The sequence below is a fragment of the Bombus vosnesenskii genome, unplaced genomic scaffold, assembly GCF_011952255.1.
Source record: "Bombus vosnesenskii isolate JDL3184/JDL3185 unplaced genomic scaffold, Bvos_JDL3184-5_v1.1 scf7180000013265, whole genome shotgun sequence".
Lineage (NCBI taxonomy): Eukaryota > Metazoa > Arthropoda > Insecta > Hymenoptera > Apidae > Bombus > Bombus vosnesenskii.
This window is the reverse complement of record NW_022882925.1, coordinates 3,533,221-3,555,942: the sequence shown is the minus strand read 5'-3', so window position 1 is coordinate 3,555,942 and position 22,722 is coordinate 3,533,221. Positions and strand designations below refer to the sequence as shown.

General features: G+C 37.2%; 1 protein-coding gene across 4 annotated transcripts in view; it reads right to left on the bottom strand.

Moving 5' to 3' along the window:
* LOC117243233 overlaps positions 1-22,722 on the bottom strand; it is a 185,605-nt gene that overhangs the window by 81,824 nt on the left and 81,059 nt on the right. The window lies entirely within an intron of this gene.

Sequence of the window (22,722 nt, the reverse complement as noted above, 5' to 3'; positions counted from 1 at the left end):
AAGAATTCTCTATGCAATACCAAGTCTACATTTTTCTTGCCTTTTGGTCAGACTTGTTCAGTACAATTTACCGTCCGCATCAATCCACGAGTGTGAGTGTTGCAAAGTTCAAACACATAACGTTACGTTCGGGGTCGAACTGACGCGTACAGTTCCAGTTAAATTGAAGTACAGTCGCTATCCAATTTCCAATTGCTTCTTTTTTAACACTCACAGCAAAAAAGCTATTGTTTCAATGGTATAACGCCAGTATCAGCAATGATATTTCTAGGGATATCGAACGATCTCACGCGATATCAAACGGGTGCAAAAAAATTCCGACGATTGTTTAATTACGGAATTACAAGTTTCTCTGCGGAATAATCGAATTATAAATTTCTCTGCAACAGAAATCCACTATGCGGAGAATAGTTTTATCAGAGTCGTTTCGGTATCTGGCGAGAGAATCGTACTTCGTAACGAGAACATTCACGGTCGAGTTCGTTTGAAATACGAACTAACGCCACGTACATAATTAAATGTAATTAACACGTCGACGTGAGCGTGGATGCTCGATAAAACTCGGCGATTAATCTTTTGGTCGTTCCTGGATTAATACGTGGATTAATAGGCGGATTAATACGACGGACTCGAACGGAATTAGAGAAACGTGGAGCACGTGAAAAAGGCTTGCAGCAAGTGAACATTTTTAATCAACGGTACGAGTATCTGGAAGAGGGTTCACAAAAGCCAGCAGAGCGTTTGTTTGCTGCCTTTTCTCATTAAAATGTCGCACGAGTTGCTCGAGTAACGCGACTACTAACGACGCAATTAGACCGCGAAATTCGCGTTAATATCAGATAATAGGAAAAGCTGCGAATTCCCTTTAGACAGGTTCCTTCGTTTCATGTGTCAAAAATAATCGGGAGAAATATCTTCTTCGTTCGAAGTAACATTCTTTTGTTATTCTCAGATAGCAGAACGTATAATCGTTCGGTAAAATATCCTAAATATCCTGAGTGTGTCCTTGCTGAGTATTTCATACTCAGTTAACATGTTCTGTTTTACGATAATACTTGTGAAGTAACTATCGAGTTTTCCTTGCGTTTAATATTATTGCAACGTCGCTGTATTGTTAATTTGATATTGCTGTTCATCGGTATTTGACAGCGATTCACTCCAAATAATGATTTTTAATGAAACTACGTAGACGCAATAATATTTGAAGAGGAAATTCAATTTTCCTCTCAGGGAGGTAAAATGAAATTTCAGTACCAATGAACGTGTTAAAATATAATTTGCAACGTTCCCGTTTCCTGATTATTGCATCATCGCTGTATAGCGAAATAAGAAATATTTATTTAAGAATCATCACTATATAACGGAATGACAAGTATTTATTAAAATAGATATTATTATGTTTATTTATTATATGATATTCATTAAAATAAATAAATGTCAATATACTTTAATTGTAATATTTATAATATTAATAAATAAATATAAAAACATGTAACCTGCGAATATCTGCGTATGGTAATCATGATAATCGTGTCTCATTACGGTGGCAATAAAATTTCAAAATGTTTTCCGCGAAACACATAGCATTTCGATAAGGGGTACCTATAAATATTTGATAAATATTTGATAACGCCATAAAACCATAAACCAGCGTATAAACTTTGAATTCATCGTACGTGTTCTATAAAATATTTCGGAAATTTCATTAGCACTCGTCTAACGTTCTTTTTACTCTAATTCACCTTTCTTTCAATTAGCACCGACAGTTATAATCCCACTTGTGTCGTATAAAATATTACACGAATAATAATATCATACCTTGTTAGGTAAAGTATTCTTGAAATTTCATCATTAACCAAACACGACTGTTTTAATTATCTTCGCAAACTTTGTATCGTGCAATATTCGCGTTTCGTGCAACGCACACAACATATTCATGAAAAGTTTCTACAGCTGCTGAAATACTTTTACGAGCCGCTACATACATGTACAACGCTGCATAAAATATACGAGTTGGCTGAATACCTGGAATAGCTACTTTTCTAGCCAACTGTACGTATTACGATTCTTCTGTCACGATCTATAAACGAAAACGTTGGATCCTGACGAAAGATCTCTCGCGAGTTTATTTTACGGCGGAACGATAACTCACGTGAAATATCTTCGTTCGAGTACCCACCGGATCAAGCTGCGAACGTTTGCTCCTGCTGTACGTACGTACGTGTCACGATCGTCGAAATAAAATCTGCGAATACCTTTACTGCACGTCGCAGCCAACTATCCCGCTGTTCCGTGAAAATAAAATTTCCTTGTTCGACTTCGACGATCGAATCGAAATTTAAGGGCCAGGAACAAACAAATCCGCCAGCTATTTCGACGTAAACGTTGCGCGAGTAACTTGGATCAAACGACTCGATATTTCCTGCACGATTCTTCAGATAGCGAAGTGGTGAAATCGTTTGCTGGTTATGAACCGAATCGTTTCTCCGAGCTGATTGGTTTTTCCGGGATTTTGGCCAGGCCACGTTCGTCATGGAATTTCTTTATCTTCTGGCAAAAAACACGCTCGTTTTACTCTTACGGGCGATACAGTGCAATGTCGAAACTACACTGTACACTTTTATGCATTCATAGAGAATTTGATATGGAAATGTACAGAGTGTGTACACGATATGCAAATATATAAATATATATATATGCATAATATTCAAGGTAAAGTTCTTGTTATAATATTTGAAGGATGAAACTCTTCTAGTTGCAAAGAGGATGACAAGAACTGGGAAATTTCGAATGAGTATGTGCATTCGACACTTTAGATTGATGAGCCTGAGACAGCATCTCAAACATATTCGAATGCATGAGCCTTCGAGAAATTTCCAAGTCTTTTTTATATTTTGATTTATAAATTCTCTTGATATTGGCATTATGTTATTTTGTTTTTAATATTCAATTTTTACAATTTATTTTGGCCAATTTTTTACTACTTTTACTTCGTTATAATCCTGCGAAAAGTTGAATTCTCTTGATATTAGTATTATGTTATTTTATTTTCAATATTCAATTTTTACAATTTATTTTGGCCAATTTTTTACTACTTTTATTTCGTTATAATCCTGCGAAAATTTGATAAATTGCGATAAAAACATTTAAAACTAAATTTAGAAATTGCTGCACCGAGCACGTAATTTCTCGAAGATAAAGGCCCATGCACTCAAATCGTTTCACGACCGTTTTACCATCGGCGTGAAGCATCGAATGCACTCGAGGTTTCGCAGTTCCTGCCATCTCCGTGTTACTACTATTTTATTTCCCATAGTTTTATTTTACCATCTTTTACCATTACCATTAGTTGCCATTTTTTAATATTTTGTAGACTTAATCTTCTTCACTAAGTTCCCCATAAAATTACACGCATCTTGACACATATCGAGACCAAAGTAAAAGTAGCAAATTTTTACTATTAACTTTGCATTCTGTAATCGATTCATAATACGCAAAATTATTTTCGAGATAAAATAAAAGTTTCTCTCTCTGAGAATAATTCCTCAATTTCCCACATTATCATCCTTACGATGTCTTTCTTGCCATAACTGAGATTCCTTCACAATGTTCCTTTACTATTTCGCTGTTCTTTTCATTACAGAAGATTATCTGTTTATGTTGCCGCCGTCTACTGGAAACGGCGACGACGTCTACTTTGTTGCAAGTACTTTGGTTGAAGTGTGAAACCGAGTAAAAGGCACTGAACGTTATGGATAAACACCACAGTTTATGCTCCAGACGTCTGAATAAATGAACTGACAGAAACCTGAAAAGTGTGGCTCGCAACTGTTCTTCGACACTTGTGTTATTGTCTTTAGCTTCGTTTTCCTAGAATTTCGCTCGTATCGTTTTTCTCTAAGCTTCCTTTCTTTGATACCGCGTCTTCTCTTTTGCATCGTAATTTATTTCAAGATTCCGAATGATAATATAATCTGTACCGCGTAAAATTTAAATTAAAGAAAGAGACCACCTTGAGGAAAAGTTTCTGCGAACTAAATCGTGACAGCTTGAAAGAACATTATCGAAGAACATCGAAATCGTAATTAAATAAAGAAGACAAAATTTCTCAGCACATCGAGGGAAAACTTGTTCGAGCTGAATCTCTCATTGCACTTTAAAAGTCATCAAAGAATATCGCAACACACCGTTATTAATGAATACCGATAGCCATTAAAGAACAACGATATTACGATTCAAAAAGAAAGAAAACAAAATATTCCACCACCCTGAGAAAAAGCATTATTCAATTGAAACCTGATCATTGCGCTTGAAAATCATCGAAGGGTACCGATATCGTAATTACGGAAAAGAGGGAAGAAAATCTTTCACCACCTTAAGAAGAAGCTTCCTCCTGCTGAATGTCGACATTCCACTTTAATGACTTTTAAAGGATGCCGTAAACACCGAGACATTAATGAAAATCGATGACTACCAAAGAACATGGATATTGTAATAAAAAAAAAAAAAAAAAAAAAAAAGGAAAAATGAGGGAAACAAAATTTCTCATCACCTTAAGAAAAACTTCTTCGAACTAAATCTCGACATTCCACTTAAAAGTCATTAAAGAAGACCGTAGAGAATGTCGAGAAGAATTAAATAGAATTTCCGGCATGGAATTATAAAAGGACAGACGTCTCTTTTTTTCTCTTCACGGCCAACTACTACACCAATTGAATTTTTCTATCGCGAGAATCCTTGAAGAAGAAAGTCCTCGAAGATGCAGCTATAGTGCTCTGAAATTTCACTCTGTTCGTTACTTCCTCGTTAGGGACGCCTAATGTAATTCTCAGAATTTCTAGAGTGCAGATTCAGTCCATGTCGTGAAACAGTTTTCTACCATCCTTTTCACTCCTTTCGGGGATCATCAATGCGGAGTTAAGCGAAGTTCTGTCAAACTATTCGAGCCTGGCGAGTCTGAAATATGGTCGTAAAACGGCGTCGCGACGTCGAAGACGCAATTGAATCTCCTTATGTTACGTTCTGCGGTCGATACGCGCCGCCTCTTCTGCAGCGTTGTTTTTAACAATTGCCAAACGTTTCTTTCAATTCACTATACTTTATATTCAGTCTTCTATTTCTCGATAAAAAATAGAATGATGGTAATTTGTAAAATGCTATTTTACAAATAAATCCAGAGACACGCAGTAAGTTTTGCTTTCAAAAAACTTTCGCCGAAAAAGTGTGAAAAATTGGTGAAACAGATGGTAACCCAAAGATCATCGAGAGTTGGAGAATTAATATTCGCTAGATTTTAATTACAAGTTGATCAGACGTCGATCTACATCGATACAAGGTGTCTGAAAATAAAGAAAGTTTGAGAATTTCTCTCACGACTTGATTTTTCAAAATCTCGTCTTTTTCTCCTTTATGAAACTATTCCTGTAAGGATCCTGGGACTGACGCAAGGACGACTAGGTTCATAGAATAATCAAGAAGATTTTTAAAAGCGCTACTGAACATCGCTGCATCCACGATTCTCTAACTTTCTTCCCTTCTTCAGAAATATCTGCATTTTAATTCCTAACATTTATTCCCGCGTACAACTCGCTGCCCTTTCCATTTTCCGAGAAAACAAGAAAAAAAAAAAAAAGAAAAGAAAGAAACGCAACGCGATTGCGTCAACGGACTGGCCGACAGATACGAAACAAATTGAATAATTCGAATGACGAAACGTATGCGTCAATACGAACGAAAGTGTTGAAATTGTTGAATAATCGCGTAGGAAGCGTTTTACGAGTGTGTCTCTCGGTAACAGGGAAATTATGCAGGAAATAGATCAGGCGACGCACAAAGGGACGAGATGATCGTGGAATTTGTTGCGTGGGAACGAAATGAATCTTTCGGACCAACATGAATTTCGCTGTACAACCCACGCTTTGTAAGAACACTGTCTGTACGCTACGAAACAATGGACATCGAGATCGAACCACTTGTTTAGATGTTGCACAAATGGCTGGCAACGAACTTCACCCTCAGGCTCCCAACATCAGCCGAAGGAAATTCGTTTCTTCTCCGGTGGAGCTTATTGCTGGGCATTCTCTTCCCTTTTCTCGCGATACGTTTAATGTCGACACGATGTTCTCGACGCACGATGGGGTTACTACGTTTCCTTCGTGCAATTTCTTCCGATAAATCGGCTGCTAGCGTTATTAAACCATCTATAAAGAAACTGGCCGCGTAAAGGTACGTAAGATGTGGCGTTTTGCCGCCAATATAAATCTTCTTCAGCGTTCGCGATACCACGATGGAACGTAGCGAGGTAGAATGGATGAAAGAGGAGCGGGAATTTTATCCTACCAAATAGATATTTGGTGGGTTCCGTGTGAAAAAATTTGTTATCGCATGGATAACAGTTATCCGTGTTCGCAATGGCATTTTCGCGTGAAAATTCGAAATAGATAAAAATCATACTGATCGTTCGAGAGGCTTATCGCGGCCAGTTTATCGTCGACGAATTGTTTGAAAGCGATAGTATCCTCCGGATATCCGTAGAGCTAGAAATTGATTCGCGGAGAATATCAATTTCGATGAAATGAAATTTTGATTAAATTAACATATTTGCCACGCGACAGATAAGAAGAATATTATTACGCAACGATAGCGATTCGCGTCCTTTTATCTCTATCTCTTATCCGCCTCTTTCTTTCTGTCTAGCCCCTTTCTACGAAATATTGTACTTTTTAAACTAATCACTTTAAGACACCAGCGTCTATAATATAATATTTTCCTATCTGTATTTTCTATCTGAATTTTATTGTAATAATAATTATATAGAAATTTCTATCTGAGAAAGCATATCTGTATGTCCTGTTGTCGGGAAAATAAATCTTTGCGTGCTGATCGTCTCTGAAATTGTTTTATAATTCCACTTATTGTTGGCAGAGCTGACAACACGAGACAGCAGACCGGCAAACGTGCAAAATCGAAACACAGATTCAAACGAGAATAAAATACGAATAGAAGAGTAAAATCGACGCTAAAATACGAACCAACGTACAAATAATATTTCTATTCAGATCGACTATTCGAGGAATGGTTTACCAGTAGATTTGAATATTCCACGGTCGACTACGTTTGCTCGAAATAGGCAAATCGAACGCGACAGTATCGTCTAGTTTATCAGATCGGCTATAGCGCAAAGAGACGAAAGCTTGTAGATAAATATCTAGTATACTCGACCATCTTAAACTTTGAAAAGCCCCGAGGAAACTCCGACATGGCATTAAACTTCTACTTTCGTCACTGTAAAAAATCGCCCGCAGCGTAACCTACTAATTTTACTAATTTTTAACGAGCCATTCCAGTTGAAACTCTAAGAGTAGCGAGTTATTAAACCGCAATTTCTGTCTTGCCGTTTCACCGGCGATCATTCGCAGCTTTCATCGGTAGCGTTTACGAGTTCGTGGAAATTGCAAACTTACGGTTTTTATTATCCTTTGTACGAATGCGTTTCGCGTAAAGTCACGTTGGTAGTTTCCCCCCGTAAATCCTTCCACCACATGCTGCAAGACGAATGTTACACGAAATTTCGATATCGTGTGTCTGTGCGAAGCTCCGAAATTTCATTTCGATTCGAGAGGGATCGTCCCTATCCGATGGTTTGCGATCCGTCGCGAGTTGTGAGAGAAAATAAAAATGAACTTTTGGTCAGGGTATTCCGTGGATGCAGATAGAAAAAATGTTAAATCTTTATGTGGTAGGTCGTTTGAAGTTTTTTCCTTCTTTTTTTTTTTTTTTTTTTTTTTGAAAAAGTTGCAATCGAAATAGGACGTGCGAATAGAACCATAAAAAAAAGCAATAATTGGGGAAAGATGTAAAATCCTTGGATAGAAAGATTTCGTGACTTGATTTAATGTGAAAGTATTATAAGCGTATTTTATAAACAATCGTGGTTTAACACGTAAGCCGTATAATTTTATATCGATTTACCAAAAATTGTCTTTTTAATCTTTTAACAGCACAACACAGGGAAGAAGTATGTTATACAATGCCATAAATTTCGCTCCTTGAACGTAATCATACGTCTCTGTTTATTAATACGTATTTTCTATGTATGTATGTAGTCTATATATCAAAATTATAAGTAACATTAAAACTGTAAATATATAATGTTTATGTACATACGCTTCTAATTTTTCATAGAGAATAAATATTTACAACGTATATATACATACGTATGAACACGTGTATATAACGTATGTATATATACTATATGTTTTTGTATCCGACAGCAGAAATAAAATAATTGTTTTCGTAATTAAACTGTTCACTCTGAACTTTTCATTTCGTTTCATTACACCCATAAAAAGTTAACAGAAACGAAACCTCTTCATCTATGGTCGAACAACGTTCTTCCTTTAATTACCACAGAGTTGGACGCGGAAGGAATTTAAGAGAACGCAAACTCAACACCAAATCTCTACTTTATCAACTAGATATTGCAACGCGTTCTCCATATATACTGTATTTTTTAAAAATTTCATTTCCAAATTTACGTCTTCTATAATTAACGTTTAATTAAGCCCGTGAATTTCGAGGAATGGTAAATTTATAACGCGAGAATTTTACGTAAAAACCAATTGTGTCAAGCCATATACCTGAGGAGGAATTTCTTTTGGGGCTTCGAATGGATGAGAAAAATCTGGGACACCGTGTCTTCTCTCTCATCGTCCACGCTGTAGACAAACTATTTGGCGAAAATTCGCTTCAGCGAATAAACGACTCTTGAAGCGAGAATGTAGAAACGCAATTGGACCAGCGATGCATCGAACTTATCGATTTTCATCGAGTGGGTCGAACATCGAGTGGCAACGTTTTTCCATTGAAACTTCTCTGCTGGATCTCTTCGTGACCAAAGGATTCGCGTGCATGGAAACTAGATTTACGTCCGTTCAACTCAGCCTGGAACGTGAGGAAACTGTGCAACTGGCCATGGATATCTCAGTTTCCAAGATCGTTTTATGCATATTGTGGCACCGTTCGCTGTTGACGTGCGCAACTTTCGTTTCGATTCACGATTTATGCGAACGCAATTCGCAGCACAGTATTCGCGGAAATCCTCGATATTCTCCACCGGTTCTCAAATACTATCGTTTGTAAGGTATCCGGTTGACTTTATTTTCTACGAAGAAAACCGAGGAAATGGAATTTACATGGTAATTTGTTTCGCCTACTAAAAATTACAACGAGTGTCTCACTTTCACTATTATATACATCTATCCGAATTTGAAAGAAAGTATTAGACTTCCCCTAACTTCCTAAGAACTGAAGTTGACCCTAATATCTTGCTAAAAAAGTAAGGTGATAAAAACAGATTAGAGCACTGTATATGTTCCCCTAGATACCATCTAACTTTTGTTCGAAACATTTTTTTCTACAACGAATAACTTACGAGTTGTGTTAAGTCGTCATATTCGGAGACTCGCCCTGTGTGTAAATAAAAATATATGTAGATACTGTAACCAGGCGAAATAAATTACTATGTAGATTCAATTTCCTCAATTTTCTTCTTCTACTATATATATTCTATTCTAAAATATATGTATATTCGATTTGCTTAGTTTTTTTCTTGTACAATATATATATTGTACAATACAATATACAATACAATGTAATGTAATGTAATGTACAATGCAATGTATAATATACAACTGTAATGTGCAATACAATATACAATGTACAATCGTAATGCACAATACAATATACAATATACAACTGTAATGTACAATACAATGTACAATATACAACTGTAATGTGCAATACAATATACAATATACAACTGTGATGTGCAATACAATATACAATATACAACTGTGATGTGCAATACAATGTACAATATACAACTGTAATGTGCAATACAATGTACAATATACAACTGTAATGTACAATACAATATACAATAAACAACTGTAATGTGCAATACAAAATACAATGTACAATGGTAATGTGCAATACAATGTACAATATACAATTGTAATGTGCAATACAATATACAATGTACAATCGTAATGTACAATACAATATACAATATACAACTGTAATGTGCAATACAAAGTACAATATACAACTGTAATGTACACTACAATTGTACGATACAGTACCTATATATATTGTAGAAGAAAAAACTAAGGAAATTGAATCTACATGGTAATACGTATATATATATATATATATATATATATATATATACTACAATAAGCTTGACGACATCACACGTTTACATTTGACTTAAATTATCCCTCATATTTTTACGCTTTCCTTCCTTCTATGGATCTTAATCAATTTACCAGCGCGCCTCATTTCTCCCGTCTTCCATTATATTTCCGCTCGCCCAGTACGCCAGTCTCAATCCCACAGCAATCGTCTAATAAACGTTTTAATGTACCTATTTCTATTTTACAAAGGACATTTCCCTTTCTCGTCCTTCAGTACCGGTTTCCCCCTCGACGTTTCCACACTTATCTACGAGATTAATCCTTGGCTGTCTCCGCTTCCCTCCCTCTCCCTATACTCTGGCCTTCTCGTCGTTCTCATATACAGGGTGGAGCGGTAATCACAGTACAAGCGGGCAGAAGGTGACTGTACGCGAGGAGACAAGTCGAGAATGTGGAATGAGATTTTTTTTTCACGTGACTTCGTTTCTGAGAAGATCGAGTTGAGAAATTTGCGAAGTCTTTAACTTTAAGTTTCGTACTTTGACTTGGCCAAGTGCCGATTACATACGAACGAACGATTTAACAGCAGGTTTTTATATGTTTGAAAATAAGTGAGAAATGGGAAATAAAATTTGTTCGTGTAAGACGTCGTTTTCAAGAAAATACGGTTCAAACGTGTTCAATTAGGAACTGGTCCGATGCGTAAGTACATTATTTTCAAATTTATTTTTCTCGAAAATAAAGAGAATTAGAGAAAAATTGTATTCTACATTTGTCATTTATCTCGAAATGTACTTTTGCATGTATCAATCTCTGTCCATCATTTATTTTCGTTCAGTCCGAAATTAACGAAATTAAAGTGTACCTGTCGAATCGTCAATGTCGATTCTCTCGAAAACGAATTTTCAGGCGAGAGAAATCTTTATGTAATTGCACTACGATTGCCATCTCATCCTGTATATTTTTATATCTGTATATTAGATACATTTTACATACTGTTATATAATGATCAATTAATATACAAGATAATAATAAAATATCATATAATAATATTCATTTTACACGTTATACGCGTTCTGTGGATTTTCGTGCTCCCAAATTTGTCATAAACGCACAAAAATCAACGGTCTATTCTTTTAAGCATTCAGACAGCTTTGTCGATCGTGAATAAAGTTATGATGAAGTACGAGAATACGTATACACGAGCGAGAAAATTACGAGAGTAGTAAAAATGAGATACATCCGATGCAACGTTTGCTTTTTATTTATTTTTATCGCACATTTCTCGTCGACGGTGCGATAAAACAGCGACAGAAAATCGGACGTCAATTTTTTAGGGGTCTTTGTAAAAAGGGGCGTTCCGTGTTGGAACTCGTAAATGGAACGGGGAGGAAGTTTTTTAAACTCTTTATAGTCGTTTGAATTTGCAACATTTTCGAGGGGAAAAATCATCTTTACTTTTTCACCCTGTCTCCGAGAATAAATTGATTTTTAAGAGCCGATGCACTTTGTTATACTTAACATAGTAATCGCGTGACTTTTTATTGACTGGCTTTTTATTAAATACACATTTGCTATAAAGGTTCTCCTGAAATTGCGTTAATCTGACATTTTACCAATATAACCGCGATAATCGCGTCTCGCAGCTAACAAAATATCCAAATACTTTATACAACGCGTATTATACAAATATACAAATTTTCCGTGGTAGATATACAAACACCTTACCGAGTCACTGTACGTGCTAACGCAACGCGCAACAAAAGAGTAACGAAATTTACCAAACGTTTCTCCGAGTTAAATATCAAATTGAACGCGCGAAGTCGAACAAAAATTTGTAGAAACGATTTTCCATTTGTCGAGTAATGAGAAAATAGGAAGAAAAGTCAGGTTGATTGATAGTTCGTACGGTGGTGTAAATATTTCGTTTCCAGATAATTAAACGTTCACGTTCGAGCGTATGAAAAATTATTTTTCCCATAATGGGAAAAATATTTCGTGAAACATATGATCTTGCAACGTGGAAATTTATATCATCATTCAATATATTCAATATATCATATTTACACCATCGTACGATGTTACGAGTAACCTGTTCGAAAATGTGTCTTTTAAATGCTTGAATGACTCGCATCATTTTCAAAATTAATAACATACATCGTAGTCGATGACTTTCGATGCTAAAAAAGGAATAACTTGGAAAACAAATGATTCAGAAAACGTCTTAAAAACAAGCAGATTTATCCATTTACGTTAGGCGCGTATATGTCGGCAAACGTATACGACAAAACCATGCACAACAGCCATTCGTAGTTTGATTTTCGTCTAATTGAAAGACGAATTAGCTCGAGCGGGAAAGCAATTTAGCGCGAAATCTGCGGTTTTAACGATTAGCGTTTGCAACGTCGCGGACGCCCAAGTTTCTGAAATTAGAATGTTCCGTTTGCCGTGATACACACGGTACACGCGTGAACCGAACTTTCTGGCATCCATTATACTCGACAACGTCGTAAATTTCACGGCGTGATGTCCGCGCCAAGTAGAGCACACGCTGCGAAAGCTTTGCATACGAACGATAAATACTGATCGAAATGATCGGCGGGCTGGCTGGCGTTCGCCCTAATAAACGCACCGCCGAAATTCTGCAAAACCTGATCCAATGGTTTACGAGGAAAATGCTACGCGTACCATCAATACTTGGCCAGAGATGGCTGGTTACCGGTGAATAATTCGCAGGATATAACTCGACCATCGTCGATATTGAATTCCTATTTGCCTATTTCAATTCACCTGCAATTTACCTATTATTGCTGTTTGAATTCCCCTGTACACGCGGGATAGTTTTGTGGGTGGAATTGGAATTTTTTAATTTTCGTTTCGACCGAATTGCGCGGTTAGTCGGCTCGGTTTTGATTTACACAGCCCCTCCCCTCGGGCGATGATAGAATTAGGGTGGCGTAGAAAAATTGCTTTTTCGTAGGTACGATAACGTCAATGACAGATTCATCTTGCCTGAACGAATCGTTATTCCTAATATTCCTTGTTATTATTAATAATTAATAATAATAATGATCGTCGATACGTGGACGCTAATTGCGATAGCAATGAATTTATTGGCGCATAATTTTACAAAGCTGTATCTACAGGTCCGACTTGAACGCCACTGAAAATGCACTTGGATCCTGTCCAAATCGTTCGATTTCAAAACGACCGATAAAATAATAAGAACGTAGGGCGTGTAAGCAGAAAACACTGTATGTGGCGAGAAACAAGTTTTTTCAGGAGAAAAAGGAAATATGTATCGATCCGGTGAAAATTCTGAAAATTCGTGGAAAAGGAAAGTGGATTTGTAGAAAAGTCTGTAGCTTAGTCGTAAAGAAAACTCAATGTTCCATTCGTTTGGATAGATACCACAGACAAAAGCGAAGAAACAATTGACTAATGTTTATTGGTATTTATACTTTTATGATATTTTATCTCCTGGCGTTATCGATAATTATTTAGGAAAGAAATTGCATTTTTGTTTTATGCCACGATATTCTCGTTGGTGTCGATAGAACGTTTTCCAATAAAAAATGAAAGTTCTTTTATTTTCACGCTGCAGTATTTTCTGCGAGAAATTATCTGTCAGATATTTGAAGCTACCAGAGTAGACAACGCGAGTAAAATATAATCTTCACAAATACATTTAGTAAAATCGAAGGTGTTTTCCTCTTGCGCTATGCAGTTTTCGTTCGTCGCAAATTTTTCATTTTGGAATTATCCAGTGCAAATTCCACGTTTTGGTCGTTAATAAATCCATTTGAAATATAAAGAATCGAGTTGCAACTCGGTCGGGAATAAATCAGAAGATCTTTGCATAATCGCGGAAATGTCAAAGTTATGTAAATGTTAAAACTCGAATAAATGGGACGTTCGAGACGAACAGGAAATTTACGGGCGAAATGAGAGGCCGGTTCTCCCGCGACGTGTTTCGCGTCAGCGTATTTTTTTCGCTACGCCAGAAATTCACCCGTATTTTACGTTTACAGTTTTCAGGCGACATTATTTTCCGCTTCAGGAGCTCCCCATTACGAGACATGCTAATTGGGAGAGAGAGAGAGAGAGAGAGAGAGAGAGAAAAAAAAAGAAAAAAGGAGATTCATGGCAAATCGGCTATTCTACCGGGAATTTTCGCCCGCGGAATCGCATTGTTATCGATCATGGTCGTGTTCCACCGGCTGACAACGCGTTTGGATCTTTTCATGCTCGTTTGAGCTTATGAAACAGCGGATTACCAAACGTTACGACACGTCCTCGTCGAGTTTCCAGCATTCTGGTGGCCGACACTTGGTCAAATGCGCCCTTAATGCATCGATCTTCTCGTAACAGCCGAATTAGGTCACGATTTTTCATGCTGTCGCGCCAGCCATGCACTTTGCTACTTGCAGATTTTAGAACCATCGTAAATTTGCCAATTTTCGAGCCTATCCTCGTGCGTTTCATTGAAAAGTAGCTGCTAATTAGCCGAGTTCTTTCTTCATTTTTCATCCTCGCCCTTTTCTTCCTACATTCTTACTTATCGTGCATCGAATACAAACAATGGAAATGAATGAGAAACAAATGGAAACATCGCTAAGTGGTCTTGGCACGAAACTGGTCAGACAGGCGTAAGAATCGCGTTTACTTTTACTCTTCCATTGACCGCAACCGATAATCCAGCTTCTTACAAGCAAACTGATCGACTTTGGCTTTTGTCGACTTGTCAGTTCCTTTGCCTCGGTAAATCTCGTCGTAAATCTCATTTGAGAATTCGAAAACACGAAATCCTCAAGTTGCTCGGACTTACACTCACGTCGCTGCGATTCGTTAAAACCTAATTGTAATTCCAACTGCAATTTCCCGCTCCTATTGTTACGCTTTCGGGCCTTAAAAATTCAAATTCATTTTGCGCGAACCTAAGTGCTGAGGAAACGTCATCTCGTGGCTCGGTACATGAAATACCAATGTAGCTAATTCTACATACTCGAGATATTAACACTTAAAGATACGTTAAAAAGTCTGAAATTTCTGCTGTTTCAAATTTCTTTTCCAATGAACAAAAAAAGCAGAGAGAATGAAAGCTTGTGCTTTTTATTTTTTTGGAGATAGTCCATTCGATAAAAAATTTTGACATTGGCATACACAGATGTCATATTACAGTTATTTCTAGATAGAATTTCAAATTTTCGTTTCTTTTTCTTATATATAGAATGTGCGATCGTTTACGAACCACATTTTTTTTTTTTTTTGCAGAAATATGCCACTGCCGTCTCTTATTTTTAGAATTAATAAATACACGAGACAAATGTCAACGTGAAGGTCGGAAGGAGCCGCGATGAAAAAAGAGTGGCGAAACACTGGCTAGACAGTGAATGAGATCAAGCGTAAAGCTGACATGCGCGAGCACGTTGTTTGCTGTAAGTAGTCGTGGTGCGTGTGTGATCAGCCAGAACGATCTTTTAGATAAGAGTAGAATCGGTTGTCTTCCAGCCGCGATCAATAATCTTTCCGGCTGTATAAATAGCGACTATCGATTTTCTAGCTTGTAGCCAGAGTCTTCTTTCATAGAACCCTGTCATGCTGTCAATATTTCAGGCGGAACTTCGTAAAAATACGCGGCTCTTTAAAAAAAAAAAGGACACGTCCACCATCGCGTCTTCTTCTATCTGTTCCATTTCGATTATCGCTTGTTATTAAGAAACTCGCGAATTTTCATGCAATTTCATAATTTTACGACCGTAACTAAGCAGATAGACGAGGGACAGAAATTGATTTCGCTCGTCAAATATTGACAACGAGTAGTTTGTAATTTTTATCAACTCGCAACAAAGTGGTGCGACTAAGAAAATACATTTTTTCTTTTTTGAAAATCGACACGAAGTGGGAAGCTCGACATAGAAAGTGTATTTTAACTACTCGACCTCAAGCCAAAAACACATAAACTAATATCGCAGGCAATCTGGCTAACTCTTTGATACGATCTAGTTGGAAATTCCAAAGCCTTCAAAGCCACGTTACCACGTCGAAGCACCCCGTGCATTTTTGTACTTTTAAATTCCCTATAAATGCGCATGAACGTCCACGGTCTGCTTACTATTCCTGTCTTAATACATCTTTCTCCCCTTTCTTTTGGTCTAACGTCAGATAAACATTTATCCCGTGTAATCCTTGCTTTATAAGATTAAAAAACGCGAATTAGAAGCACAAGCGACAGTTTCAATAGCCGTTTTACTTTCAAATGTACCCAAATGTATTCCATTAATTCAAGCTGCACTAGAGCAAAGAACAGTGTAGCGACCTCGCTTTTTTCAATAACCTTAAACCGCTTTGTTGTAAACTAAACCGTCACCGCGGTTGAAACAGGGAAGAACGAATGGCGAGAAAGAAAGCAATCGGTGTGTCTATAAAACGAATTTATTGCACGCGAACCAGGGCAAATCTCCGTGGTCGCGCTCGGCGCAATTTTCATGCCGGAATTTCAGACCAGCGCATTTCATGTTTTCAATCAGCCTGACCACCGAAGAAACGCGACGAGAAAAATCCATTAGACAAACAGAAAGAAAATTCCGCGTTCTTTTTACTCGTGTCTGTTCTACCGTATCCGATCCAATCGTTATTTTTCTCTTTTTCGTATCCTCGTTAACGAGACGCACTTCTTTCTTTTTTTTTTTTTTCGTTTTTTCTTCCTTTTGGGTAGACTCTTTTGTTTTCTAATTTTCTGCTGTTCGTTCCCCTTGGCTATTGTCTTTACCACGGTTCTTTCTCATTTTGCTCTATTTCGCCGAAAAATCGTTTAGTACCGCGGTTCCACGATTTTTATTCTATCGCTTTTGCAATCTTACGACGTTTATCGTCTCGATTTCCTAACTTGGCGATATTCGTCGTCCCAAGTTTCGCAAATTTTACAATTTTCATCGTTCCGCTTTTGTACTTTTATCATTTTGCTAACACGCTGCGGAGAGTAACCCGCTATTAACTGGAAGCGTCTTAATTAACGGGGAAAGCGAGTACGCTGTGCCGACGCTTCTTAAAATTTTCCATTCTGTTCCATTTTGTTTGTGGAAAGTTTCACGCTACCATGCTGTGCATGGAAAGCTACGTGGAAATACAAACGGAACGTTAACACCGCTAGATAATAAATCGAGGAAGTCTGATTTCCAACAAATCTTCGTTACATTTGTATTATATTTTTCACTGCTTGTCACCGCTCCTTGGAACAAATCCAAAAAGCATATTGACGAGATAAATGTGTTCGTTTATCTTTGCATGAAAAATTCAGTCTTGCTCGAACGTTTCACGTAACGGAGCGTCTCTAACGTTTTTAATTTGACACATTAATTTAATTTAACGTTTAGTTTAACAGTTAATAATTTTCCATTTCACCGGTGAATGGACAGTGATTTTCACTTTCCCGACTTCGTGATTTTATTACGCGATACCGTACACAGCGAAACGGTTCTCTTTTCGTTCAGTTTGTCTATTTTTGAAGCATTCCGACTAGTTATTGTTCGATATATACAGCAGACATAGATTCTTTTCTACTATTATAAACAGATTACGTTGATTTACGTAAACGTAAATGCAGAAAAACTTAGGCAAAAAATATAGCAGATATCGAAAGTCAAGTACTCGTTGCGATATATAGAAGTAAAAGGTAAAGCTTCGTTACTTTTTATTCCGTCAAATGTGAATTTGCATGAATATCCTCGACCGAGTTCAATAATTCGATAAAAAAAAAAAATAATAATAATTGATTTCGATGGTTGTTTTATAATTTTCGACTGTCTAGTAGACTTCGATTTATTTCAAATGTATTATAACGTGAAATGTAAAATTTATCGTGGAAATCGGTGCTCCTTGTTGAAATATAAGGAGAGTTAAAAACTCTGTCGAGAAGTTAGATAATATTTTGTTATAGAAATTGTGAAAGTTTCTCGCTGTTAAAAATGGATTAAGTGTTTTTAAACGACTTCTAGAATGGTCGTAAATCACCATTCTTTTTTCTTTACAGTGAAAACTGATCTGCACCCTTCTTTCTTGAAAGTTGATCTGTTTGCCTCCTGATTTTCCACGTTCTTCAAGGATCCTCGCGGTAGAGCCATAGAATCGATAACACAGATTATCCCTCGAAGATGTTACACGAGGAACGTTCCCAGAATTCGCCATCCACTTACCCCTCTTAATCGTGTGCATTTCACTCGTCTTCTAGATACGTTGCCCACTGTCTACGTCGATTTCATCACTGAGAAGGATCAAACTCTACGATTATCTCGATTTATCTGACACTAAACTTCAGATCGATCTACAGGAATTATTTCACGAGAAAAAAGAAAAAGAAATAGAAATTGGTAGCATTCTGATTAAACAATCGTCTAACAAACATATTCTTATCGCAAGTGTTCGATGTTTGAAAAGTATCAAATTCGAAGATGATCCCGATTTTTACTTCGTCCTTTCAGTATCAAACTTTCCATTTAAATTCGCGCGGATATTTCGCGAGAAGAAAATGTAGAAAGGGATATCATTCTAAATAGAAAATTTCTAATAATCGTGTACTTAGCGCAAGCGTTGGAAAAGTTGCAAACGTTTGGAAAGGATCAAATTCAAAGCTTGTCGCAATTTTTACTTCATCCTTTCAGTATCAAACCTTCCGTCTAAATTCGTGCGAATTATTTCACGAGAAGAAAAGCAGCTATGAAAAATAGACGTCATGTCAAATAAAACTATCTACCAAACATATTCTTGCTTCAAATGTGAGAAGAATTATTTTTAATATACTAGAGACCACATTTTGATTCTACCATTTGATTCTAATCTACAAAGGCTCGGGAAAATGAAGTTCCCACCCCTAAGAAGATTCGAATCTGCGGTCTAAAATTTCAACTCTCGTAGCCACTATAATTGTCCACTAATTTTGTAGCCTGGATTTGCATAAAAATCACGCCTCCAAATAGGTGTAAGTAGTGCATGCATAACTGAATATCAAACACGCGTCGTCGTATTATGCAAAAATTCCCTTATCCCAGCGCTTTTCTCACCCCCCATTACTCCGTATAACATAGATCCTGCTATCCACTGAATTTCCAAGTTCTCCGCGAACGGCGATCCTAGCAACTTCTTACGTTCAAAACGGTTCTGCAGATATCCGAGGGACGAGCAAGTGGCCCCTATCACATAACAAATGCAACATTCGTATTAGCTGGTCGGAGGGGCAGAGAGGGTGAGGGGTATTTGCACGAAGATCTCTCGCGCGATATGCAGATCAGCCGGAAGCACGGAAGGGAAAGTCTTGCAAGTCAGATAAGCTCGCGGATGTAAGTACACATTTTTACGTAGAAACATTTGCAGCCGCGCGCGCGCGCGCGTATTTCCAGGCCGAATGCGACGCGTAGAGCTGTATGTTTGCTCCGTCGGAAACGAGCGTATTGAAGCAACCGAGGCAAGTTCCTCCTTCCACGGATAGTCAGACTTTTATTTTCCGTGTGGCGTAGCTCGTTGCTTTCTTCCCTCTTTTGCTGTGCTTCCTTTCTTCTAAGATGCACAGGGGAAAGCAAGGAGTAGCTCGCTTTGAGGAAACGCGAATTTTATATAGCGTCTTTCTCTTCTGCCCTGCCGATGATATTTCCCTGTCGTGAGAAAAGCATCGTCGAAATGAAAGCTCCATCCGTGTTTCCACATTTGAGATCCTCTGGGCGACTCGATTGTGCATCGACTGTACAGTAATTGACTGAAATCATTATCGTATACTTTTGTATACCTAAATCTATGTACGTAATAAAAATACGAAATTTTCCTAGCTGCGTGTACGAAGAAATTGATTTTTTTCACGCGACTGTAGGTAATTTTTATTATTCAGAAAACTGCTTGTCTTCGATATATCAAACAAATAGCTGTTTTGAAATGTGCGCTAAGAAACTATTTTTTCCCTTGGAGCATCGCATTTTAGAAGCATCATTTTATATTTTTAGCGAGAAATGTCAAAACATAAAAAAATATGGCATTCTTTTGTAAAAACGTTTTTTTAACCGAAACTCCCAGTTGAAAAGATTTTTTTGGGAGAGTGATGTCACTTTGTTTATTCAACTGTTTTTTTTTTTCTCAAAACGTATTCTAGGATATTCAAACTGTATCGCAAAATTTTTTCGACTCAACATCGCTGCTATTTTTTGAACAGCAGCTACTTGAAAATTGAAACAAAGTCTGACTGAACCAGCATGACAACCGGAATTCGTGTAACAAGCGTGACAATCGAGAGTCGTGACACGAGTGTGACAACCGAGATTCCTGAGACAGACGTGACAATCGAAGGGCAAACAATTTTTGTCGTTGCGGACCCACAAGACTTACTTTAAAATTTCAAAATGCCAATCCAGTGATGTGCCTCAAATATCTATATTTAAAGCACTCATTGATTACTCATTAACAACTTTCGAACTTCGAGAGAGGAAGCTATTATTCGAATATTTATTTATTTATTCGTATTAAATAATTCCTCTCTAGAAGTTTGAGAGTCGTTAATGACTTACATGCGTGAACCTCGTACTATCAAGTCATCGCGGCCTTCGGAAGATCTCCGGGTCATTCGATTAAGAATCGTTGCTCTGGCATATTTAGTTTCCGTTTAATAAATCTCATTTCTTTTTTCATGCAATCCTTATTCTTCTATTTCAGCGTTAACACGGACATTTTTATTTTTCCCAGCTCCCTAAGCACCCTGCAAACTCATCGGAATTAGCAATGTAGATATCAAATCAAATTTTTATATTCTTAAAATAAAGAAAACGTTGCAATATTTTCTTTCAACGAAAGATCCCAAGAGAATCGTAACATTTTTCTGGCTGCCGTCACACATCGGAATTCTAAGCAACGAGGACGTCGGCAGTTTGGTTAAACTACCTGCCGGAAAAGCCATAAACGAAATATCCTCTGTCCCTTGCGCGGACCTGATGGAAGATTTCTGAAAATCCGCAAGTTCACAAGGCATCGTAAAGTAGCAAGGTCTCGCCAATGGAATATTTTACTTGCAAAGTTGCAACAGTGATAAATTACTGTCATGGCGTGGCCACAAAGGGATTTCATGAGAACTTAACGTCACTATAAATTGTTGCAGAGCCAACCATTACAACTTAGCTGCGTCATTCTCTCGCATAGGTATCATCGCTCGGTCGAAATGTGATCATGAGAACGCGGTTCAACTTGTAAATCTCACTATATATGTCTATATAATCGCTGCATCAATCGTATCGGTTTGTTCACGTGTTCTAAGCTTTTTGGAAGACTGTAATTCATCATACAATCCAGAGCAACACTATTAACTTAGTTTACAAGCTTTAGTTTAAATATCACATAATTTCCATGTACGTCGATGTGAGGTTCTAAATGCTTAGAAAAAAAAAAAAAAAAAAAGAAAAATGAAAGAGATTTCTTTAAACGAAATATTCGTTGCACCATATAATTACTGTTGATGTATCTATATTTATGTATAGTAAAGGGACTGTGATTAACATTGCTTGATAAATAGAACGCATTACTGTCTCAAACGTCGAAAAGCTTGAGGATCAATTTTGTTAGGAGGCCTTCGTTGGATATAATTTGCCTATTAATATAAATATAATGATGCGCAATAATATGTAATATTAACGTAATATTAATAATATCCAATAATAATATTAAGCAGTATACATTATCATACAAAAGTACAGAAACGTTTATTTATTATTTTAGACCGAAAGAGATGTGAACATTAAATGATTGAAAGTATTTTGGTGTCCATATTGTATTTTCGCCGATTTTTTTTTTTTTTACATTTTGACGACAAAAGAACGTTTCTAAAGAAACGTTACTTCCGGTTACTTTGCAAAATATACCGTAGAATCTCTACGAAATGTCCTCCAGCAACACTTCAGCGTGAAAGCTTCCTTGACTTACGATAAAAGCCCGAACGAGAAAAGAGGACCTTAAAATAACATTTTGCGCTATACACAAGCAGACTACACGCGTGATTTCGAGAATTCGTCGCAACAGCGATCCTACAAACGCAGAACATCAGAGCAAGTGCGAATGTTTGTAAACGAGCAGAACTGCTGTCCAGTAGAATCATACGTTACTGGTCAGACTTCGTTCTCAGCTGATATGCACCGCGCGATGATAGAAATTTCTTTACTTTATCCCAATGATCTACGAGATCGAGCACGCAACGTAAGCAAAATGATGCAAAAACGCTTCTGATGCAAAACTGAAGAGAGGAGAACGTTGTAGGTGTCAAGAGACGAGTTTTTCAGGGGGACAAGGAAACTCATGCATTAATGTAGTCTAAATTCATGAAAGGGAAAAGTGTGTCCGCAGAAAAATCTGTATGTTTCATCTCTTAGCTATAGCTCAAGGAAACTCGATGTTCCATTCGTTTAAACAGATGGCACAGACAGAAAAGCCAAGAAACAATTGACTAACGTTTACTGGAACTTACACTCTTCTCTATAGAGGCAACGTTGTGACAGCATTTCCT